Genomic DNA, 24,382 nt, shown 5'->3' on the forward strand with positions numbered 1-24,382 from the left:
GATGAGAGCACAAATGGACAGCGATCAAGCTTCAGGGTCAAATACACCACAAGTCTCTGTGGCGCAATTGGTTAGCGCGTTAGACTGTTAATCTAAAGGTTGGTGGTTCGAGCCCACCCAGGGACGACAGTTCTCAGTTTGTTGTGCTCCATGATGTGGATATGACAAGTCTCTGTGGTCCAATTGGTTGGTGAGTTTGACTCTTAATTTAAAAGTTGGTGATTTGAGCCCACCCAGGGATGCTGTCCTTCTGTTTCTAGTGATATGGAAGACCTTCCTGGCCTTACAGTAAGCTTGCTTTTGACCTGCTGTGTTTCCTGTTGTCACATGTGATTGGTGTGTTGTTGAACATGAAAGATGACAAGTTGCTATACCTACTGGTAAAATGGCTGTCAATGGTCTCTGATCTTCTGCTACTCAATAGCTTGATCATTCTGTGTTCTCCAAGGAACATATAATTTATTCTTATTAATCTGGATAGTATGACAACGTAAATGATGTCAATCTGGCATGAATAACCTTAGCATTTATATTTATCTCGCGAGAAGGACAATATTTGTCCAGTGTGTTTGTGTGTATATGTACGCCTATACGCCATGAAAGTGACTTGCCACTTCATCATTCTTCCAGAGTCAGTCCCCTTATTATTTTGAATAGGCTTGGCGATTATATATTACATTTGTGAAAATGCAGTTGTTTAAAATATATATTTCCCAGAATATGTTTGAGATTGTGGCTGAATTTACTCCTGCCAGATGCCATTCAATATAATGTTGCGCTGACGAACATTGCGCTACATTTTTGCCCTTTTAAGGGCATTCAAAAAGCTAACAAATATTAGAAAACTACAGGTCTACTTCCTTGAAAATGTTGCTGCACCTTCGATGCACGTTAACACAACCATTGGAACAAAGTGTTGTTGTTTCGTAAACTCCATGTACAGTTGGATGAGAGCACAAATGGCCAGCGATCAAGCGTCAGGGTCAAATACACCACAAGTCTCTGTGGCGCAATTGGTTAGCGCGTTAGACTGTTAATCTAAAGGTTGGTGGTTCGAGCCCACCCAGGAACAACAGTTTTCAGTTTGTTGGGCTCCATGATCTGGATATGACAAGTCTCTGTGGTGCAATTGTTTGGTGAGTTTGACTCTTAATTTAAAAGTTGGTGATTTGAGCCCACCCAGGAATGCTGTCTCTCTGTTTCTAGTGATATGGAAGACCTTCCTGGCCTTACAGTAAGCTTGCTTTTGACCTGCTGTGTTTCCTGTTGTCACATGTGATTGGGGTGTTGTTGAACATGAAAGATGACAAGTTGCTATACCTACTGGTAAAATGGCTGTCAATAGTCTCTGATCTTCTGTTACTCAATAGCTTGATCATTCTATGTTCTCCAAGGAACATATAATTTATTCTTATTAATCTGGATAGTATGACAACGTAAATGATGTCAATCTGGCATGAATAACCTTAGCATTTATATTTATCTCGCGAGAAGGACAATGTTTGTCCAGTGTGTTTGTGTGTATATGTACGCCTATACGCCATGAAAGTGACTTGCCACTTCATCATTCTTCCAGTGTCAGTCCCCTTATTATTTTGAATAGGCTTGGCGATTATATATTACATTTGTGAAAATGCAGTTGTTTAAATATATATTTATCAGAATATATTTGAGATTGTGGCTGAATTTACTCCTGCCAGATGCCTTTCAATATAATGTTGCGCTGACGAACATTGCGCTACATTTTTGCCCTTTTAAGGCCATTCAAAAAGCTAACAAATATTAGAAAACTACAGGTCTACTTCCTTGAAAATGTTGCTGCACCTTCGATGCACGTTAACACAACCATTGGAACAAAGTGTTGTTGTTTCGTAAACTCCATGTACATTTGGATGAGAGCACAAATGGACAGCGATCAAGCTTCAGGGTCAAATACACCACAAGTCTCTGTGGCGCAATTGGTTAGCGCGTTAGACTGTTAATCTAAAGGTTGGTGGTTCGAGCCCACCCAGGGACGACAGTTCTCAGTTTGTTGTGCTCCATGATGTGGATATGACAAGTCTCTGTGGTCCAATTGGTTGGTGAGTTTGACTCTTAATTTAAAAGTTGGTGATTTGAGCCCACCCAGGGATGCTGTCCTTCTGTTTCTAGTGATATGGAAGACCTTCCTGGCCTTACAGTAAGCTTGCTTTTGACCTGCTGTGTTTCCTGTTGTCACATGTGATTGGTGTGTTGTTGAACATGAAAGATGACAAGTTGCTATACCTACTGGTAAAATGGCTGTCAATGGTCTCTGATCTTCTGTTACTCAATAGCTTGATCATTCTGTGTTCTCCAAGGAACATATAATTTATTCTTATTAATCTGGATAGTATGACAACGTAAATGATGTCAATCTGGCATGAATAACCTTAGTATTTATATTTATCTCGCGAGAAGGACAATGTTTGTCCAGTGTGTTTGTGTGTATATGTACGCCTATACGCCATGAAAGTGACTTGCCACTTCATCATTCTTCCAGAGTCAGTCCCCTTATTATTTTGAATAGGCTTGGCGATTATATATTACATTTGTGAAAATGCAGTTGTTTAAATATATATTTATCAGAATATATTTGAGATTGTGGCTGAATTTACTCCTGCCAGATGCCTTTCAATATAATGTTGCGCTGACGAACATTGCGCTACATTTTTGCCCTTTTAAGGCCATTCAAAAAGCTAACAAATATTAGAAAACTACAGGTCTACTTCCTTGAAAATGTTGCTGCACCTTCGATGCACGTTAACACAACCATTGGAACAAAGTGTTGTTGTTTCGTAAACTCCATGTACAGTTGGATGAGAGCACAAATGGCCAGCGATCAAGCGTCAGGGTCAAATACACCACAAGTCTCTGTGGCGCAATTGGTTAGCGCGTTAGACTGTTAATCTAAAGGTTGGTGGTTCGAGCCCACCCAGGAACAACAGTTTTCAGTTTGTTGGGCTCCATGATCTGGATATGACAAGTCTCTGTGGTGCAATTGTTTGGTGAGTTTGACTCTTAATTTAAAAGTTGGTGATTTGAGCCCACCCAGGAATGCTGTCTCTCTGTTTCTAGTGATATGGAAGACCTTCCTGGCCTTACAGTAAGCTTGCTTTTGACCTGCTGTGTTTCCTGTTGTCACATGTGATTGGGGTGTTGTTGAACATGAAAGATGACAAGTTGCTATACCTACTGGTAAAATGGCTGTCAATAGTCTCTGATCTTCTGTTACTCAATAGCTTGATCATTCTATGTTCTCCAAGGAACATATCATTTATTCTTATTAATCTGGATAGTATGACAACGTAAATGATGTCAATCTGGCATGAATAACCTTAGTATTTATATTTATCTCGCGAGAAGGACAATATTTGTCCAGTGTGTTTGTGTGTATATGTACGCCTATACGCCATGAAAGTGACTTGCCACTTCATCATTCTTCCAGAGTCAGTCCCCTTATTATTTTGAATAGGCTTGGCGATTATATATTACATTTGTGAAAATGCAGTTGTTTAAAATATATATTTATCAGAATATATTTGAGATTGTGGCTGAATTTACTCCTGCCAGATGCCTTTCAATATAATGTTGCGCTGACGAACATTGCGCTACATTTTTGCCCTTTTAAGGCCATTCAAAAAGCTAACAAATATTAGAAAACTACAGGTCTACTTCCTTGAAAATGTTGCTGCACCTTCGATGCACGTTAACACAACCATTGGAACAAAGTGTTGTTGTTTCGTAAACTCCATGTACATTTGGATGAGAGCACAAATGGACAGCGATCAAGCTTCAGGGTCAAATACACCACAAGTCTCTGTGGCGCAATTGGTTAGCGCGTTAGACTGTTAATCTAAAGGTTGGTGGTTCGAGCCCACCCAGGGACGACAGTTCTCAGTTTGTTGTGCTCCATGATGTGGATATGACAAGTCTCTGTGGTCCAATTGGTTGGTGAGTTTGACTCTTAATTTAAAAGTTGGTGATTTGAGCCCACCCAGGGATGCTGTCCTTCTGTTTCTAGTGATATGGAAGACCTTCCTGGCCTTACAGTAAGCTTGCTTTTGACCTGCTGTGTTTCCTGTTGTCACATGTGATTGGTGTGTTGTCGAACATGAAAGATGACAAGTTGCTATACCTACTGGTAAAATGGCTGTCAATGGTCTCTGATCTTCTGCTACTCAATAGCTTGATCATTCTGTGTTCTCCAAGGAACATATAATTTATTCTTATTAATCTGGATAGTATGACAACGTAAATGATGTCAATCTGGCATGAATAACCTTAGTATTTATATTTATCTCGCGAGAAGGACAATATTTGTCCAGTGTGTTTGTGTGTATATGTACGCCTATACGCCATGAAAGTGACTTGCCACTTCATCATTCTTCCAGAGTCAGTCCCCTTATTATTTTGAATAGGCTTGGCGATTATATATTACATTTGTGAAAATGCAGTTGTTTAAAATATATATTTATCAGAATATATTTGAGATTGTGGCTGAATTTACTCCTGCCAGATGCCTTTCAATATAATGTTGCGCTGACGAACATTGCGCTACATTTTTGCCCTTTTAAGGCCATTCAAAAAGCTAACAAATATTAGAAAACTACAGGTCTACTTCCTTGAAAATGTTGCTGCACCTTCGATGCACGTTAACACAACCATTGGAACAAAGTGTTGTTGTTTCGTAAACTCCATGTACATTTGGATGAGAGCACAAATGGACAGCGATCAAGCTTCAGGGTCAAATACACCACAAGTCTCTGTGGCGCAATTGGTTAGCGTGTTAGACTGTTAATCTAAAGGTTGGTGGTTCGAGCCCACCCAGGGACGACAGTTCTCAGTTTGTTGTGCTCCATGATGTGGATATGACAAGTCTCTGTGGTCCAATTGGTTGGTGAGTTTGACTCTTAATTTAAAAGTTGGTGATTTGAGCCCACCCAGGGATGCTGTCCTTCTGTTTCTAGTGATATGGAAGACCTTCCTGGCCTTACAGTAAGCTTGCTTTTGACCTGCTGTGTTTCCTGTTGTCACATGTGATTGGTGTGTTGTCGAACATGAAAGATGACAAGTTGCTATACCTACTGGTAAAATGGCTGTCAATGGTCTCTGATCTTCTGCTACTCAATAGCTTGATCATTCTGTGTTCTCCAAGGAACATATAATTTATTCTTATTAATCTGGATAGTATGACAACGTAAATGATGTCAATCTGGCATGAATAACCTTAGTATTTATATTTATCTCGCGAGAAGGACAATATTTGTCCAGTGTGTTTGTGTGTATATGTACGCCTATACGCCATGAAAGTGACTTGCCACTTCATCATTCTTCCAGAGTCAGTCCCCTTATTATTTTGAATAGGCTTGGCGATTATATATTACATTTGTGAAAATGCAGTTGTTTAAAATATATATTTATCAGAATATATTTGAGATTGTGGCTGAATTTACTCCTGCCAGATGCCTTTCAATATAATGTTGCGCTGACGAACATTGCGCTACATTTTTGCCCTTTTAAGGCCATTCAAAAAGCTAACAAATATTAGAAAACTACAGGTCTACTTCCTTGAAAATGTTGCTGCACCTTCGATGCACGTTAACACAACCATTGGAACAAAGTGTTGTTGTTTCGTAAACTCCATGTACATTTGGATGAGAGCACAAATGGACAGCGATCAAGCTTCAGGGTCAAATACACCACAAGTCTCTGTGGCGCAATTGGTTAGCGCGTTAGACTGTTAATCTAAAGGTTGGTGGTTCGAGCCCACCCAGGGACGACAGTTCTCAGTTTGTTGTGCTCCATGATGTGGATATGACAAGTCTCTGTGGTCCAATTGGTTGGTGAGTTTGACTCTTAATTTAAAAGTTGGTGATTTGAGCCCACCCAGGGATGCTGTCCTTCTGTTTCTAGTGATATGGAAGACCTTCCTGGCCTTACAGTAAGCTTGCTTTTGACCTGCTGTGTTTCCTGTTGTCACATGTGATTGGTGTGTTGTCGAACATGAAAGATGACAAGTTGCTATACCTACTGGTAAAATGGCTGTCAATGGTCTCTGATCTTCTGCTACTCAATAGCTTGATCATTCTGTGTTCTCCAAGGAACATATAATTTATTCTTATTAATCTGGATAGTATGACAACGTAAATGATGTCAATCTGGCATGAATAACCTTAGTATTTATATTTATCTCGCGAGAAGGACAATATTTGTCCAGTGTGTTTGTGTGTATATGTACGCCTATACGCCATGAAAGTGACTTGCCACTTCATCATTCTTCCAGAGTCAGTCCCCTTATTATTTTGAATAGGCTTGGCGATTATATATTACATTTGTGAAAATGCAGTTGTTTAAAATATATATTTATCAGAATATATTTGAGATTGTGGCTGAATTTACTCCTGCCAGATGCCTTTCAATATAATGTTGCGCTGACGAACATTGCGCTACATTTTTGCCCTTTTAAGGCCATTCAAAAAGCTAACAAATATTAGAAAACTACAGGTCTACTTCCTTGAAAATGTTGCTGCACCTTCGATGCACGTTAACACAACCATTGGAACAAAGTGTTGTTGTTTCGTAAACTCCATGTACATTTGGATGAGAGCACAAATGGACAGCGATCAAGCTTCAGGGTCAAATACACCACAAGTCTCTGTGGCGCAATTGGTTAGCGCGTTAGACTGTTAATCTAAAGGTTGGTGGTTCGAGCCCACCCAGGGATGACAGTTCTCAGTTTGTTGTGCTCCATGATGTGGATATGACAAGTCTCTGTGGTCCAATTGGTTGGTGAGTTTGACTCTTAATTTAAAAGTTGGTGATTTGAGCCCACCCAGGGATGCTGTCCTTCTGTTTCTAGTGATATGGAAGACCTTCCTGGCCTTACAGTAAGCTTGCTTTTGACCTGCTGTGTTTCCTGTTGTCACATGTGATTGGTGTGTTGTCGAACATGAAAGATGACAAGTTGCTATACCTACTGGTAAAATGGCTGTCAATGGTCTCTGATCTTCTGCTACTCAATAGCTTGATCATTCTGTGTTCTCCAAGGAACATATAATTTATTCTTATTAATCTGGATAGTATGACAACGTAAATGATGTCAATCTGGCATGAATAACCTTAGTATTTATATTTATCTCGCGAGAAGGACAATATTTGTCCAGTGTGTTTGTGTGTATATGTACGCCTATACGCCATGAAAGTGACTTGCCACTTCATCATTCTTCCAGAGTCAGTCCCCTTATTATTTTGAATAGGCTTGGCGATTATATATTACATTTGTGAAAATGCAGTTGTTTAAAATATATATTTATCAGAATATGTTTGAGATTGTGGCTGAATTTACTCCTGCCAGATGCCATTCAATATAATGTTGCGCTGACGAACATTGCGCTACATTTTTGCCCTTTTAAGGGCATTCAAAAAGCGAACAAATATTAGAAAACTACAGGTCTACTTCCTTGAAAATGTTGCTGCACCTTCGATGCACGTTAACACAACCATTGGAACAAAGTGTTGTTGTTTCGTAAACTCCATGTACAGTTGGATGAGAGCACAAATGGCCAGCGATCAAGCGTCAGGGTCAAATACACCACAAGTCTCTGTGGCGCAATTGGTTAGCGCGTTAGACTGTTAATCTAAAGGTTGGTGGTTCGAGCCCACCCAGGAACAACAGTTTTCAGTTTGTTGGGCTCCATGATCTGGATATGACAACTCTCTGTGGTCCAATTGTTTGGTGAGTTTGACTCTTAATTTAAAAGTTGGTGATTTGAGCCCACCCAGGAATGCTGTCTCTCTGTTTCTAGTGATATGGAAGACCTTCCTGGCCTTACAGTAAGCTTGCTTTTGACCTGCTGTGTTTCCTGTTGTCACATGTGATTGGGGTGTTGTTGAACATGAAAGATGACAAGTTGCTATACCTACTGGTAAAATGGCTGTCAATGGTCTCTGATCTTCTGTTACTCAATAGCTTGATCATTCTGTGTTCTCCAAGGAACATATAATTTATTCTTATTAATCTGGATAGTATGACAACGTAAATGATGTCAATCTGGCATGAATAACCTTAGCGAGAAGGACAATATTTGTCCAGTGTGTTTGTGTGTATATGTACGCCTATACGCCATGAAAGTGACTTGCCACTTCATCATTCTTCCAGAGTCAGTCCCCTTATTATTTTGAATAGGCTTACAGAATTATATATTACATTTGTGAAAATGCAGTTGTTTAGGCCAATATATATTTATCAGAATATATTTGAGATTGTGGCTGAATTTACTCCTGCCAGATGTTCAATATAATGTTCATAAATGACCAGCATGGTCTACATTTTTGCCCAGTTTTAAGGCCATTCAGAAAAGCAAACAAATATTAGAAAACTACAGGTCTACTTCCTTGAAAATGTTGCTGCACCTTCAGATGCAGATTTAACACAACCATTGGAACAAAGATGTTGTTGTTTCGTAAAACCCATGTACATTGGATGAGAGCACAAATGGAGCAGGATCATGGCCAGGTCACTGGGGACAGCACAAGTCTCTGTGTAGCTGGGAATTGGTTAGGGCCCAGACTGTTAATCTAAAGGTTGGTGGTGGAGCCCACCCAGGGAGACATCAGTTTGTTGTAGTCCATGGGGCATGGATATGACAGGTCTCTGTGGTCCAATTGGTTGGTGAGTTTGACTCTTAATTTAAAAGTTGGTGATTTGAGCCCACCCAGGGATGCTGTCCTCTGTTTCTAGTGATATGGAAGACCTTCCTGGCCTTACAGTAAACTTGCTTTTGACCTGCTGGTTTCCTGTTGTCACATGTGATTGGGTGTTGTGGAACATGAAAGATGACAAGTTGCTATAACCTACTGGTAAAATGGCTGTCAAGCAGGGTCTCCCATTTGCCAAAGCACAGCCCCCACACCACAGAGGGAAATCTTCAACCACCAACTTACCATCCTGAGACAAGGCTTGATCATTCTGTGTTCTCCAAGGAACAACCCATTTATTCTTATTAATCTGGATAGTATGACAACGTAAATGATGTCAATCTGGCATGAATAACCTTAGTATTTATATTTATCTCACGAGAGAGGACAAGTTTGTCCAGTGTGTTTGTGGGTTAGAGGCAGAGAATCCCAGTGGAAAAAGTGACTTGCCACTTCATCATTCTTCCAGTTGTCAGTCCCCTTATTATTTTGAATCCTTGGCCAGATTATATATTACATTTGTGAAAATGCAGTTGTTTCAATAAATATTTATCAGAATATGATTTGAGATTTTGGCTGAATTTACTCCTGCCAGATGCCTTTCAATATAATGTTGCGCTAGGAGAACATTGCCCATTTTTGCCCAGCATTGCTAACAAATATTTGCTTAGAAATTCTAGGGACAATTAGAAACTTGGGAGGACCTTCGATGCTGTTAACACAACCATTTGAACAAAGTGACCGTAGCATGTACATTTGGTGAGAGCACAAATGGACAGCGATCAAATCAGGGTCAAATAGGACCACAAGCTCTGTGTAATGCAATTTGTTAGGTTAGACTGTTAAAAAGGTTGAAATCAGCCCACCCTTTGACAGGAAGTTCCAGTTTGTTGAGAGGCTCCATGATGTGGATATGACAAAGTCTCTGTGGTCCAATTGGTTGGTGAGTTTGACTAACTTAATTTAAAATTTAGTGATTTGATCCCACCCAGGAAAATGCTGCATTCTGTTTCTAGTGATATGGAAGATTTTTCTGGCATCATTTTTACAGAAAGTTTTGATTTTTGACAATGCTGTGGTTTCCTGTTGTCAAATGTGATTGATGTGTTCTTGAACATGAAAGATGACAAGTTGCTATACCTACTGTTTTAAATGGCTGTCAATAGTCTCTGATCTTCTGTTACTCAATAGCTTGATCATTCTATGTTCTCCAAGGAACATATCATTTATTCTTATTAATCTGGATAGTATGACAACGTAAATGATGTCAATCTGGCATGAATAACCTTAGCATTTATTGTTATCTCGCGAGAAGGACAATGTTTGTCCAGTGTGTTTGTGTGTATATGTACGCCTATACGCCATGAAAGTGACTTGCCACTTCATCATTCTTCCAGTGTCAGTCCCCTTATTATTTTGAATAGGCTTGGCGATTATATATTACATTTGTGAAAATGCAGTTGTTTACAATATATATTTATCAGAATATATTTGAGATTTTGGCTGAATTTACTCCTGCCAGATGCCTTTCAATATAATGTTGCGCTGACGAACATTGCGCTACATTTTTGCCCTTTTAAGGCCATTCAAAAAGCTAACAAATATTAGAAAACTACAGGTCTACTTCCTTGAAAATGTTGCTGCACCTTCGATGCACGTTAACACAACCATTGGAACAAAGTGTTGTTGTTTCGTAAACTCCATGTACATTTGGATGAGAGCACAAATGGACAGCGATCAAGCTTCAGGGTCAAATACACCACAAGTCTCTGTGGCGCAATTGGTTAGCGCGTTAGACTGTTAATCTAAAGGTTGGTGGTTCGAGCCCACCCAGGGACGACAGTTCTCAGTTTGTTGTGCTCCATGATGTGGATATGACAAGTCTCTGTGGTCCAATTGGTTGGTGAGTTTGACTCTTAATTTAAAAGTTGGTGATTTGAGCCCACCCAGGGATGCTGTCCTTCTGTTTCTAGTGATATGGAAGACCTTCCTGGCCTTACAGTAAGCTTGCTTTTGACCTGCTGTGTTTCCTGTTGTCACATGTGATTGGTGTGTTGTTGAACATGAAAGATGACAAGTTGCTATACCTACTGGTAAAATGGCTGTCAATGGTCTCTGATCTTCTGCTACTCAATAGCTTGATCATTCTGTGTTCTCCAAGGAACATATAATTTATTCTTATTAATCTGGATAGTATGACAACGTAAATGATGTCAATCTGGCATGAATAACCTTAGTATTTATATTTATCTCCCGAGAAGGACAATATTTGTCCAGTGTGTTTGTGTGTATATGTACGCCTATACGCCATGAAAGTGACTTGCCACTTCATCATTCTTCCAGAGTCAGTCCCCTTATTATTTTGAATAGGCTTGGCGATTATATATTACATTTGTGAAAATGCAGTTGTTTACAATATATATTTATCAGAATATATTTGAGATTGTGGCTGAATTTACTCCTGCCAGATGCCTTTCAATATAATGTTGCGCTGACGAACATTGCGCTACATTTTTGCCCTTTTAAGGCCATTCAAAAAGCTAACAAATATTAGAAAACTACAGGTCTACTTCCTTGAAAATGTTGCTGCACCTTCGATGCACGTTAACACAACCATTGGAACAAAGTGTTGTTGTTTCGTAAACTCCATGTACATTTGGATGAGAGCACAAATGGACAGCGATCAAGCTTCAGGGTCAAATACACCACAAGTCTCTGTGGCGCAATTGGTTAGCGCGTTAGACTGTTAATCTAAAGGTTGGTGGTTCGAGCCCACCCAGGGACGACAGTTCTCAGTTTGTTGTGCTCCATGATGTGGATATGACAAGTCTCTGTGGTCCAATTGGTTGGTGAGTTTGACTCTTAATTTAAAAGTTGGTGATTTGAGCCCACCCAGGGATGCTGTCCTTCTGTTTCTAGTGATATGGAAGACCTTCCTGGCCTTACAGTAAGCTTGCTTTTGACCTGCTGTGTTTCCTGTTGTCACATGTGATTGGTGTGTTGTTGAACATGAAAGATGACAAGTTGCTATACCTACTGGTAAAATGGCTGTCAATGGTCTCTGATCTTCTGTTACTCAATAGCTTGATCATTCTGTGTTCTCCAAGGAACATATAATTTATTCTTATTAATCTGGATAGTATGACAACGTAAATGATGTCAATCTGGCATGAATAACCTTAGTATTTATATTTATCTCGCGAGAAGGACAATGTTTGTCCAGTGTGTTTGTGTGTATATGTACGCCTATACGCCATGAAAGTGACTTGCCACTTCATCATTCTTCCAGAGTCAGTCCCCTTATTATTTTGAATAGGCTTGGCGATTATATATTACATTTGTGAAAATGCAGTTGTTTAAAATATATATTTATCAGAATATATTTGAGATTGTGGCTGAATTTACTCCTGCCAGATGCCTTTCAATATAATGTTGCGCTGACGAACATTGCGCTACATTTTTGCCCTTTTAAGGCCATTCAAAAAGCTAACAAATATTAGAAAACTACAGGTCTACTTCCTTGAAAATGTTGCTGCACCTTCGATGCACGTTAACACAACCATTGGAACAAAGTGTTGTTGTTTCGTAAACTCCATGTACATTTGGATGAGAGCACAAATGGACAGCGATCAAGCTTCAGGGTCAAATACACCACAAGTCTCTGTGGCGCAATTGGTTAGCGCGTTAGACTGTTAATCTAAAGGTTGGTGGTTCGAGCCCACCCAGGGACGACAGTTCTCAGTTTGTTGTGCTCCATGATGTGGATATGACAAGTCTCTGTGGTCCAATTGGTTGGTGAGTTTGACTCTTAATTTAAAAGTTGGTGATTTGAGCCCACCCAGGGATGCTGTCCTTCTGTTTCTAGTGATATGGAAGACCTTCCTGGCCTTACAGTAAGCTTGCTTTTGACCTGCTGTGTTTCCTGTTGTCACATGTGATTGGTGTGTTGTCGAACATGAAAGATGACAAGTTGCTATACCTACTGGTAAAATGGCTGTCAATGGTCTCTGATCTTCTGCTACTCAATAGCTTGATCATTCTGTGTTCTCCAAGGAACATATAATTTATTCTTATTAATCTGGATAGTATGACAACGTAAATGATGTCAATCTGGCATGAATAACCTTAGTATTTATATTTATCTCGCGAGAAGGACAATATTTGTCCAGTGTGTTTGTGTGTATATATGTACGCCTATACGCCATGAAAGTGACTTGCCACTTCATCATTCTTCCAGAGTCAGTCCCCTTATTATTTTGAATAGGCTTGGCGATTATATATTACATTTGTGAAAATGCAGTTGTTTACAATATATATTTATCAGAATATATTTGAGATTGTGGCTGAATTTACTCCTGCCAGATGCCTTTCAATATAATGTTGCGCTGACGAACATTGCGCTACATTTTTGCCCTTTTAAGGCCATTCAAAAAGCTAACAAATATTAGAAAACTACAGGTCTACTTCCTTGAAAATGTTGCTGCACCTTCGATGCACGTTAACACAACCATTGGAACAAAGTGTTGTTGTTTCGTAAACTCCATGTACATTTGGATGAGAGCACAAATGGACAGCGATCAAGCTTCAGGGTCAAATACACCACAAGTCTCTGTGGCGCAATTGGTTAGCGCGTTAGACTGTTAATCTAAAGGTTGGTGGTTCGAGCCCACCCAGGGACGACAGTTCTCAGTTTGTTGTGCTCCATGATGTGGATATGACAAGTCTCTGTGGTCCAATTGGTTGGTGAGTTTGACTCTTAATTTAAAAGTTGGTGATTTGAGCCCACCCAGGGATGCTGTCCTTCTGTTTCTAGTGATATGGAAGACCTTCCTGGCCTTACAGTAAGCTTGCTTTTGACCTGCTGTGTTTCCTGTTGTCACATGTGATTGGTGTGTTGTCGAACATGAAAGATGACAAGTTGCTATACCTACTGGTAAAATGGCTGTCAATGGTCTCTGATCTTCTGCTACTCAATAGCTTGATCATTCTGTGTTCTCCAAGGAACATATAATTTATTCTTATTAATCTGGATAGTATGACAACGTAAATGATGTCAATCTGGCATGAATAACCTTAGTATTTATATTTATCTCGCGAGAAGGACAATGTTTGTCCAGTGTGTTTGTGTGTATATGTACGCCTATACGCCATGAAAGTGACTTGCCACTTCATCATTCTTCCAGAGTCAGTCCCCTTATTATTTTGAATAGGCTTGGCGATTATATATTACATTTGTGAAAATGCAGTTGTTTAAAATATATATTTATCAGAATATATTTGAGATTGTGGCTGAATTTACTCCTGCCAGATGCCTTTCAATATAATGTTGCGCTGACGAACATTGCGCTACATTTTTGCCCTTTTAAGGCCATTCAAAAAGCTAACAAATATTAGAAAACTACAGGTCTACTTCCTTGAAAATGTTGCTGCACCTTCGATGCACGTTAACACAACCATTGGAACAAAGTGTTGTTGTTTCGTAAACTCCATGTACATTTGGATGAGAGCACAAATGGCCAGCGATCAAGCTTCAGGGTCAAATACACCACAAGTCTCTGTGGCGCAATTGGTTAGCGCGTTAGACTGTTAATCTAAAGGTTGGTGGTTCGAGCCCACCCAGGGACGACAGTTCTCAGTTTGTTGTGCTCCATGATGTGGATATGACAAGTCTCTGTGGTCCAATTGGTTGGTGAGTTTGACTCTTAATTTAAAAGTTGGTGATTTGAGCCCACCCAGGGATGCTGTCCTTCTGTTTCTAGTGATATGGAAGACCTTCCTGGCCTTACAGTAAGCTTGCTTTTGACCTGCTGTGTTTCCTGTTGTCACATGTGATTGGTGTGTTGTTGAACATGAAAGATGACAAGTTGCTATACCTACTGGTAAAATGGCTGTCAATGGTCTCTGATCTTCTGTTACTCAATAGCTTGATCATTCTGTGTTCTCCAAGGAACATATAATTTATTCTTATTAATCTGGATAGTATGACAACGTAAATGATGTCAATCTGGCATGAATAACCTTAGCATTTATATTTATCTCGCGAGAAGGACAATGTTTGTCCAGTGTGTTTGTGTGTATATGTACGCCTATACGCCATGAAAGTGACTTGCCACTTCATCATTCTTCCAGAGTCAGTCCCCTTATTATTTTGAATAGGCTTGGCGATTATATATTACATTTGTGAAAATGCAGTTGTTTAAAATATATATTTTCAGAATATATTTGAGATTGTGGCTGAATTTACTCCTGCCAGATGCCATTCAATATAATGTTGCGCTGACGAACATTGCGCTACATTTTTGCCCTTTTAAGGGCATTCAAAAAGCTAACAAATATTAGAAAACTACAGGTCTACTTCCTTGAAAATGTTGCTGCACCTTCGATGCACGTTAACACAACCATTGGAACAAAGTGTTGTTGTTTCGTAAACTCCATGTACAGTTGGATGAGAGCACAAATGGCCAGCGATCAAGCTTCAGGGTCAAATACACCACAAGTCTCTGTGGCGCAATTGGTTAGCGCGTTAGACTGTTAATCTAAAGGTTGGTGGTTCGAGCCCACCCAGGAACAACAGTTTTCAGTTTGTTGGGCTCCATGATCTGGATATGACAACTCTCTGTGGTGCAATTGTTTGGTGAGTTTGACTCTTAATTTAAAAGTTGGTGATTTGAGCCCACCCAGGAATGCTGTCTCTCTGTTTCTAGTGATATGGAAGACCTTCCTGGCCTTACAGTAAGCTTGCTTTTGACCTGCTGTGTTTCCTGTTGTCACATGTGATTGGGGTGTTGTTGAACATGAAAGATGACAAGTTGCTATACCTACTGGTAAAATGGCTGTCAATGGTCTCTGATCTTCTGTTACTCAATAGCTTGATCATTCTATGTTCTCCAAGGAACATATAATTTATTCTTATTAATCTGGATAGTATGACAACGTAAATGATGTCAATCTGGCATGAATAACCTTAGCATTTATATTTATCTCGCGAGAAGGACAATGTTTGTCCAGTGTGTTTGTGTGTATATGTACGCCTATACGCCATGAAAGTGACTTGCCACTTCATCATTCTTCCAGTGTCAGTCCCCTTATTATTTTGAATAGGCTTGGCGATTATATATTACATTTGTGAAAATGCAGTTGTTTAAAATATATATTTATCAGAATATATTTGAGATTGTGGCTGAATTTACTCCTGCCAGATGCCTTTCAATATAATGTTGCGCTGACGAACATTGCGCTACATTTTTGCCCTTTTAAGGCCATTCAAAAAGCTAACAAATATTAGAAAACTACAGGTCTACTTCCTTGAAAATGTTGCTGCACCTTCGATGCACGTTAACACAACCATTGGAACAAAGTGTTGTTGTTTCGTAAACTCCATGTACATTTGGATGAGAGCACAAATGGACAGCGATCAAGCTTCAGGGTCAAATACACCACAAGTCTCTGTGGCGCAATTGGTTAGCGCGTTAGACTGTTAATCTAAAGGTTGGTGGTTCGAGCCCACCCAGGGACGACAGTTCTCAGTTTGTTGTGCTCCATGATGTGGATATGACAAGTCTCTGTGGTCCAATTGGTTGGTGAGTTTGACTCTTAATTTAAAAGTTGGTGATTTGAGCCCACCCAGGGATGCTGTCCTTCTGTTTCTAGTGATATGGAAGACCTTCCTGGCCTTACAGTAAGCTTGCTTTTGACCTGCTGTGTTTCCTGTTGTCACATGTGATTGGTGTGTTGTCGAACATGAAAGATGACAAGTTGCTATACCTACTGGTAAAATGGCTGTCAATGGTCTCTGATCTTCTGCTACTCAATAGCTTGATCATTCTGTGTTCTCCAAGGAACATATAATTTATTCTTATTAATCTGGATAGTATGACAACGTAAATGATGTCAATCTGGCATGAATAACCTTAGTATTTATATTTATCTCGCGAGAAGGACAATATTTGTCCAGTGTGTTTGTGTGTATATGTACGCCTATACGCCATGAAAGTGACTTGCCACTTCATCATTCTTCCAGAGTCAGTCCCCTTATTATTTTGAATAGGCTTGGCGATTATATATTACATTTGTGAAAATGCAGTTGTTTACAATATATATTTATCAGAATATATTTGAGATTGTGGCTGAATTTACTCCTGCCAGATGCCTTTCAATATAATGTTGCGCTGACGAACATTGCTACATTTTTGCCCTTTTAAGGCCATTCAAAAAGCTAACAAATATTAGAAAACTACAGGTCTACTTCCTTGAAAATGTTGCTGCACCTTCGATGCACGTTAACACAACCATTGGAACAAAGTGTTGTTGTTTCGTAAACTCCATGTACATTTGGATGAGAGCACAAATGGACAGCGATCAAGCTTCAGGGTCAAATACACCACAAGTCTCTGTGGCGCAATTGGTTAGCGCGTTAGACTGTTAATCTAAAGGTTGGTGGTTCGAGCCCACCCAGGGACGACAGTTCTCAGTTTGTTGTGCTCCATGATGTGGATATGACAAGTCTCTGTGGTCCAATTGGTTGGTGAGTTTGACTCTTAATTTAAAAGTTGGTGATTTGAGCCCACCCAGGGATGCTGTCCTTCTGTTTCTAGTGATATGGAAGACCTTCCTGGCCTTACAGTAAGCTTGCTTTTGACCTGCTGTGTTTCCTGTTGTCACATGTGATTGGTGTGTTGTCGAACATGAAAGATGACAAGTTGCTATACCTACTGGTAAAATGGCTGTCAATGGTCTCTGATCTTCTGCTACTCAATAGCTTGATCATTCTGTGTTCTCCAAGGAACATATAATTTATTCTTATTAATCTGGATAGTATGACAACGTAAATGATGTCAATCTGGCATGAATAACCTTAGCATTTATATTTATCTCGCGAGAAGGACATTGTTTGTCCAGTGTGTTTGTGTGTATATGTACGCCTATACGCCATGAAAGTGACTAGCCACTTCATCATTCTTCCAGAGTCAGTCCCCTTATTATTTTGAATGGCCTTGGCGATTATATATTACATTTGTGAAAATGCAGTTGTTTAAAATATATATTTCCCAGAATATGTTTGAGATTGTGGCTGAATTTACTCCTGCCAGATGCCATTCAATATAATGTTGCGCTGACGAACATTGCGCTACATTTTTGCCCTTTTAAGGGCATTCAAAAAGCGAACAAATATTAGAAAACTACAGGTCTACTTCCTTGAAAATGTTGCTGCACCTTCGATGCACGTTAACACAACCATTGGAACAAAGTGTTGTTGTTTCGTAAACTCCATGTACAGTTGGATGAGAGCACAAATGGCCAGCGATCAAGCGTCAGGGTCAAATACACCACAAGTCTCTGTGGCGCAATTGGTTAGCGCGTTAGACTGTTAATCTAAAGGTTGGTGGTTCGAGCCCACCCAGGAACAACAGTTTTCAGTTTGTTGGGCTCCATGATCTGGATATGACAACTCTCTGTGGTGCAATTGTTTGGTGAGTTTGACTCTTAATTTAAAAGTTGGTGATTTGAGCCCACCCAGGAATGCTGTCTCTCTGTTTCTAGTGATATGGAAGACCTTCCTGGCCTTACAGTAAGCTTGCTTTTGACCTGCTGTGTTTCCTGTTGTCACATGTGATTGGGGTGTTGTTGAACATGAAAGATGACAAGTTGCTATACCTACTGGTAAAATGGCTGTCAATAGTCTCTGATCTTCTGTTACTCAATAGCTTGATCATTCTATGTTCTCCAAGGAACATATCATTTATTCTTATTAATCTGGATAGTATGACAACGTAAATGATGTCAATCTGGCATGAATAACCTTAGCATTTATATTTATCTCGCGAGAAGGACAATGTTTGTCCAGTGTGTTTGTGTGTATATGTACGCCTATACGCCATGAAAGTGACTTGCCACTTCATCATTCTTCCAGAGTCAGTCCCCTTATTATTTTGAATAGGCTTGGCGATTATATATTACATTTGTGAAAATGCAGTTGTTTAAAATATATATTTATCAGAATATATTTGAGATTGTGGCTGAATTTACTCCTGCCAGATGCCTTTCAATATAATGTTGCGCTGACGAACATTGCGCTACATTTTTGCCCTTTTAAGGCCATTCAAAAAGCTAACAAATATTAGAAAACTACAGGTCTACTTCCTTGAAAATGTTGCTGCACCTTCGATGCACGTTAACACAACCATTGGAACAAAGTGTTGTTGTTTCGTAAACTCCATGTACATTTGGATGAGAGCACAAATGGACAGCGATCAAGCTTCAGGGTCAAATACACCACAAGTCTCTGTGGCGCAATTGGTTAGCGCGTTAGACTGTTAATCTAAAGGTTGGTGGTTCGAGCCCACCCAGGGACGACAGTTCTCAGTTTGTTGTGCTCCATGATGTGGATATGACAAGTCTCTGTGGTCCAATTGGTTGGTGAGTTTGACTCTTAATTTAAAAGTTGGTGATTTGAGCCCACCCAGGGATGCTGTCCTTCTGTTTCTAGTGATATGGAAGACCTTCCTGGCCTTACAGTAAGCTTGCTTTTGACCTGCTGTGTTTCCTGTTGTCACATGTGATTGGTGTGTTGTCGAACATGAAAGATGACAAGTTGCTATACCTACTGGTAAAATGGCTGTCAATGGTCTCTGATCTTCTGCTACTCAATAGCTTGATCATTCTGTGTTCTCCAAGGAATATATTTATTTATTCTTATTAATCTGGATAGTATGACAACGTAAATGATGTCAATCTGGCATGAATAACCTTAGTATTTATATTTATCTCGCGAGAAGGACAATATTTGTCCAGTGTGTTTGTGTGTATATGTACGCCTATACGCCATGAAAGTGACTTGCCACTTCATCATTCTTCCAGAGTCAGTCCCCTTATTATTTTGAATAGGCTTGGCGATTATATATTACATTTGTGAAAATGCAGTTGTTTAAAATATATATTTATCAGAATATATTTGAGATTGTGGCTGAATTTACTCCTGCCAGATGCCTTTCAATATAATGTTGCGCTGACGAACATTGCGCTACATTTTTGCCCTTTTAAGGCCATTCAAAAAGCTAACAAATATTAGAAAACTACAGGTCTACTTCCTTGAAAATGTTGCTGCACCTTCGATGCACGTTAACACAACCATTGGAACAAAGTGTTGTTGTTTCGTAAACTCCATGTACATTTGGATGAGAGCACAAATGGACAGCGATCAAGCTTCAGGGTCAAATACACCACAAGTCTCTGTGGCGCAATTGGTTAGCGCGTTAGACTGTTAATCTAAAGGTTGGTGGTTCGAGCCCACCCAGGGACGACAGTTCTCAGTTTGTTGTGCTCCATGATGTGGATATGACAAGTCTCTGTGGTCCAATTGGTTGGTGAGTTTGACTCTTAATTTAAAAGTTGGTGATTTGAGCCCACCCAGGGATGCTGTCCTTCTGTTTCTAGTGATATGGAAGACCTTCCTGGCCTTACAGTAAGCTTGCTTTTGACCTGCTGTGTTTCCTGTTGTCACATGTGATTGGTGTGTTGTCGAACATGAAAGATGACAAGTTGCTATACCTACTGGTAAAATGGCTGTCAATGGTCTCTGATCTTCTGCTACTCAATAGCTTGATCATTCTGTGTTCTCCAAGGAACATATAATTTATTCTTATTAATCTGGATAGTATGACAACGTAAATGATGTCAATCTGGCATGAATAACCTTAGTATTTATATTTATCTCGCGAGAAGGACAATATTTGTCCAGTGTGTTTGTGTGTATATGTACGCCTATACGCCATGAAAGTGACTTGCCACTTCATCATTCTTCCAGAGTCAGTCCCCTTATTATTTTGAATAGGCTTGGCGATTATATATTACATTTGTGAAAATGCAGTTGTTTAAAATATATATTTATCAGAATATATTTGAGATTGTGGCTGAATTTACTCCTGCCAGATGCCTTTCAATATAATGTTGCGCTGACGAACATTGCGCTACATTTTTGCCCTTTTAAGGCCATTCAAAAAGCTAACAAATATTAGAAAACTACAGGTCTACTTCCTTGAAAATGTTGCTGCACCTTCGATGCACGTTAACACAACCATTGGAACAAAGTGTTGTTGTTTCGTAAACTCCATGTACATTTGGATGAGAGCACAAATGGACAGCGATCAAGCTTCAGGGTCAAATACACCACAAGTCTCTGTGGCGCAATTGGTTAGCGCGTTAGACTGTTAATCTAAAGGTTGGTGGTTCGAGCCCACCCAGGGACGACAGTTCTCAGTTTGTTGTGCTCCATGATGTGGATATGACAAGTCTCTGTGGTCCAATTGGTTGGTGAGTTTGACTCTTAATTTAAAAGTTGGTGATTTGAGCCCACCCAGGGATGCTGTCCTTCTGTTTCTAGTGATATGGAAGACCTTCCTGGCCTTACAGTAAGCTTGCTTTTGACCTGCTGTGTTTCCTGTTGTCACATGTGATTGGTGTGTTGTTGAACATGAAAGATGACAAGTTGCTATACCTACTGGTAAAATGGCTGTCAATGGTCTCTGATCTTCTGTTACTCAATAGCTTGATCATTCTGTGTTCTCCAAGGAACATATAATTTATTCTTATTAATCTGGATAGTATGACAACGTAAATGATGTCAATCTGGCATGAATAACCTTAGTATTTATATTTATCTCGCGAGAAGGACAATGTTTGTCCAGTGTGTTTGTGTGTATATGTACGCCTATACGCCATGAAAGTGACTTGCCACTTCATCATTCTTCCAGAGTCAGTCCCCTTATTATTTTGAATAGGCTTGGCGATTATATATTACATTTGTGAAAATGCAGTTGTTTAAATATATATTTATCAGAATATATTTGAGATTGTGGCTGAATTTACTCCTGCCAGATGCCTTTCAATATAATGTTGCGCTGACGAACATTGCGCTACATTTTTGCCCTTTTAAGGCCATTCAAAAAGCTAACAAATATTAGAAAACTACAGGTCTACTTCCTTGAAAATGTTGCTGCACCTTCGATGCACGTTAACACAACCATTGGAACAAAGTGTTGTTGTTTCGTAAACTCCATGTACATTTGGATGAGAGCACAAATGGACAGCGATCAAGCTTCAGGGTCAAATACACCACAAGTCTCTGTGGCGCAATTGGTTAGCGCGTTAGACTGTTAATCTAAAGGTTGGTGGTTGGCGCAATTGGTTAGCGCATTAGACTGTTAATCTAAAGGTTGGTGGTTCCGCCCACCCAGGGACGACAGTTCTCAGTTTGTTGTGCTCCATGATGTGGATATGACAAGTCTCTGTGGTGCAATTGGTTGGTGAGTTTGACTCTTAATTTAAAAGTTGGTGATTTGAGCCCACCCAGGGATGCTGTCCTTCTGTTTCTAGTGATATGGAAGACCTTCCTGGCCTTACAGTAAGCTTGCTTTTGACCTGCTGTGTTTCCTGTTGTCACATGTGATTGGTGTGTTGTTGAACATGAAAGATGACAAGTTGCTATACCTACTGGTAAAATGGCTGTCAATGGTCTCTGATCTTCTGTTACTCAATAGCTTGATCATTCTGTGTTCTCCAAGGAACATATAATTTATTCTTATTAATCTGGATAGTATGACAACGTAAATGATGTCAATCTGGCATGAATAACCTTAGCATTTATATTTATCTCGCGAGAAGGACAATGTTTGTCCAGTGTGTTTGTGTGTATATGTACGCCTATACGCCATGAAAGTGACTAGCCCTTCATCATTCTTCCAGAGTCAGTCCCCTTATTATTTTGAATGGCTTGGCGATTATATATTACATTTGTGAAAATGCAGTTGTTTAAAATATATATTTATCAGAATATATTTGAGATTGTGGCTGAATTTACTCCTGCCAGATGCCTTTCAATATAATGTTGCGCTGACGAACATTGCGCTACATTTTTGCCCTTTTAAGGCCATTCAAAAAGCTAACAAATATTAGAAAACTACAGGTCTACTTCCTTGAAAATGTTGCTGCACCTTCGATGCACGTTAACACAACCATTGGAACAAAGTGCTGTTGTTTCGTAAACTCCATGTACAGTTGGATGAGAGCACAAATGGCCAGCAATCAAGCGTCAGGGTCAAATACACCACAAGTCTCTGTGGCGCAATTGGTTAGCGCGTTAGACTGTTAATCTAAAGGTTGGTGGTTCTCAGTTTGTTGTGCTCCATGATGTGGATATGACAAGTCTCTGTGGCGCAATTGGTTAGCGCATTAGACTGTTAATCTAAAGGTTGGTGGTTCGAGCCCACCCAGGGACGACAGTTCTCAGTTTGTTGTGCTCCATGATGTGGATATGACAAGTCTCTGTGGTGCAATTGGTTGGTGAGTTTGACTCTTAATTTAAAAGTTGGTGATTTGAGCCCACCCAGGGATGCTGTCTTCTGTTTCTAGTGATATGGAAGACCTTCCTGGCCTTACAGTAAGCTTGCTTTTGACCTGCTGTGTTTCCTGTTGTCACATGTGATTGGTGTGTTGTTGAACATGAAAGATGACAAGTTGCTATACCTACTGGTAAAATGGCTGTCAATGGTCTCTGATCTTCTGTTACTCAATAGCTTGATCATTCTGTGTTCTCCAAGGAACATATAATTTATTCTTATTAATCTGGATAGTATGACAACGTAAATGATGTCAATCTGGCATGAATAACCTTAGCATTTATATTTATCTCGCGAGAAGGACAATGTTTGTCCAGTGTGTTTGTGTGTATATGTACGCCTATACGCCATGAAAGTGACTTGCCACTTCATCATTCTTCCAGAGTCAGTCCCCTTATTATTTTGAATAGGCTTGGCGATTATATATTACATTTGTGAAAATGCAGTTGTTTAAAATATATATTTATCAGAATATATTTGAGATTGTGGCTGAATTTACTCCTGCCAGATGCCTTTCAATATAATGTTGCGCTGACGAACATTGCGCTACATTTTTGCCCTTTTAAGGCCATTCAAAAAGCTAACAAATATTAGAAAACTACAGGTCTACTTCCTTGAAAATGTTGCTGCACCTTCGATGCACGTTAACACAACCATTGGAACAAAGTGTTGTTGTTTCGTAAACTCCATGTACATTTGGATGAGAGCACAAATGGACAGCGATCAAGCTTCAGGGTCAAATACACCACAAGTCTCTGTGGCGCAATTGGTTAGCGCGTTAGACTGTTAATCTAAAGGTTGGTGGTTCGAGCCCACCCAGGGACGACTTCAGTTCTCAGTTTGTTGTGCTCCATGATGTGGATATGACAAGTCTCTGTGGTGCAATTGGTTGGTGAGTTTGACTCTTAATTTAAAAGTTGGTGATTTGAGCCCACCCAGGGATGCTGTCCTTCTGTTTCTAGTGATATGGAAGACCTTCCTGGCCTTACAGTAAGCTTGCTTTTGACCTGCTGTGTTTCCTGTTGTCACATGTGATTGGTGTGTTGTTGAACATGAAAGATGACAAGTTGCTATACCTACTGGTAAAATGGCTGTCAATGGTCTCTGATCTTCTGTTACTCAATAGCTTGATCATTCTGTGTTCTCCAAGGAACATATAATTTATTCTTATTAATCTGGATAGTATGACAACGTAAATGATGTCAATCTGGCATGAATAACCTTAGCATTTATATTTATCTCGCGAGAAGGACAATGTTTGTCCAGTGTGT

At 39.7% G+C, this 24,382-nt stretch overlaps 23 non-coding genes across 23 annotated transcripts; all 23 read left to right on the forward strand.

Moving 5' to 3' along the window:
• The first annotated feature begins 52 nt into the window (after window positions 1–52).
• On the forward strand, window positions 53–126 carry trnan-guu. The gene has a single exon. It is a non-coding gene; the product is annotated as a tRNA-Asn (tRNA).
• An 872-nt stretch (window positions 127–998) lies between these two features.
• trnan-guu lies at window positions 999–1,072 on the forward strand. The gene has a single exon. It is a non-coding gene; the product is annotated as a tRNA-Asn (tRNA).
• Window positions 1,073–1,943: 871 nt separating this feature from the next.
• On the forward strand, window positions 1,944–2,017 carry trnan-guu. The gene has a single exon. It is a non-coding gene; the product is annotated as a tRNA-Asn (tRNA).
• Window positions 2,018–2,888: 871 nt separating this feature from the next.
• trnan-guu lies at window positions 2,889–2,962 on the forward strand. Its single transcript has one exon. It is a non-coding gene; the product is annotated as a tRNA-Asn (tRNA).
• Window positions 2,963–3,834: 872 nt separating this feature from the next.
• Window positions 3,835–3,908, forward strand: trnan-guu. The gene has a single exon. It is a non-coding gene; the product is annotated as a tRNA-Asn (tRNA).
• An 872-nt stretch (window positions 3,909–4,780) lies between these two features.
• On the forward strand, window positions 4,781–4,854 carry trnan-guu. Its single transcript has one exon. It is a non-coding gene; the product is annotated as a tRNA-Asn (tRNA).
• An 872-nt stretch (window positions 4,855–5,726) lies between these two features.
• Window positions 5,727–5,800, forward strand: trnan-guu. Its single transcript has one exon. It is a non-coding gene; the product is annotated as a tRNA-Asn (tRNA).
• Window positions 5,801–6,672: 872 nt separating this feature from the next.
• Window positions 6,673–6,746, forward strand: trnan-guu. The gene has a single exon. It is a non-coding gene; the product is annotated as a tRNA-Asn (tRNA).
• An 872-nt stretch (window positions 6,747–7,618) lies between these two features.
• trnan-guu lies at window positions 7,619–7,692 on the forward strand. Its single transcript has one exon. It is a non-coding gene; the product is annotated as a tRNA-Asn (tRNA).
• A 2,791-nt stretch (window positions 7,693–10,483) lies between these two features.
• trnan-guu lies at window positions 10,484–10,557 on the forward strand. Its single transcript has one exon. It is a non-coding gene; the product is annotated as a tRNA-Asn (tRNA).
• Window positions 10,558–11,429: 872 nt separating this feature from the next.
• On the forward strand, window positions 11,430–11,503 carry trnan-guu. The gene has a single exon. It is a non-coding gene; the product is annotated as a tRNA-Asn (tRNA).
• An 872-nt stretch (window positions 11,504–12,375) lies between these two features.
• Window positions 12,376–12,449, forward strand: trnan-guu. Its single transcript has one exon. It is a non-coding gene; the product is annotated as a tRNA-Asn (tRNA).
• Window positions 12,450–13,323: 874 nt separating this feature from the next.
• trnan-guu lies at window positions 13,324–13,397 on the forward strand. Its single transcript has one exon. It is a non-coding gene; the product is annotated as a tRNA-Asn (tRNA).
• An 872-nt stretch (window positions 13,398–14,269) lies between these two features.
• Window positions 14,270–14,343, forward strand: trnan-guu. Its single transcript has one exon. It is a non-coding gene; the product is annotated as a tRNA-Asn (tRNA).
• Window positions 14,344–15,214: 871 nt separating this feature from the next.
• trnan-guu lies at window positions 15,215–15,288 on the forward strand. Its single transcript has one exon. It is a non-coding gene; the product is annotated as a tRNA-Asn (tRNA).
• Window positions 15,289–16,160: 872 nt separating this feature from the next.
• trnan-guu lies at window positions 16,161–16,234 on the forward strand. The gene has a single exon. It is a non-coding gene; the product is annotated as a tRNA-Asn (tRNA).
• An 870-nt stretch (window positions 16,235–17,104) lies between these two features.
• Window positions 17,105–17,178, forward strand: trnan-guu. Its single transcript has one exon. It is a non-coding gene; the product is annotated as a tRNA-Asn (tRNA).
• An 872-nt stretch (window positions 17,179–18,050) lies between these two features.
• Window positions 18,051–18,124, forward strand: trnan-guu. The gene has a single exon. It is a non-coding gene; the product is annotated as a tRNA-Asn (tRNA).
• Window positions 18,125–18,996: 872 nt separating this feature from the next.
• Window positions 18,997–19,070, forward strand: trnan-guu. The gene has a single exon. It is a non-coding gene; the product is annotated as a tRNA-Asn (tRNA).
• An 873-nt stretch (window positions 19,071–19,943) lies between these two features.
• Window positions 19,944–20,017, forward strand: trnan-guu. Its single transcript has one exon. It is a non-coding gene; the product is annotated as a tRNA-Asn (tRNA).
• An 872-nt stretch (window positions 20,018–20,889) lies between these two features.
• On the forward strand, window positions 20,890–20,963 carry trnan-guu. Its single transcript has one exon. It is a non-coding gene; the product is annotated as a tRNA-Asn (tRNA).
• Window positions 20,964–22,917: 1,954 nt separating this feature from the next.
• trnan-guu lies at window positions 22,918–22,991 on the forward strand. Its single transcript has one exon. It is a non-coding gene; the product is annotated as a tRNA-Asn (tRNA).
• Window positions 22,992–23,862: 871 nt separating this feature from the next.
• Window positions 23,863–23,936, forward strand: trnan-guu. Its single transcript has one exon. It is a non-coding gene; the product is annotated as a tRNA-Asn (tRNA).
• Window positions 23,937–24,382: the final 446 nt, after the last annotated feature.

This window comes from Oncorhynchus gorbuscha, unplaced genomic scaffold (assembly GCF_021184085.1).
Source record: "Oncorhynchus gorbuscha isolate QuinsamMale2020 ecotype Even-year unplaced genomic scaffold, OgorEven_v1.0 Un_scaffold_2634, whole genome shotgun sequence".
Lineage (NCBI taxonomy): Eukaryota > Metazoa > Chordata > Actinopteri > Salmoniformes > Salmonidae > Oncorhynchus > Oncorhynchus gorbuscha.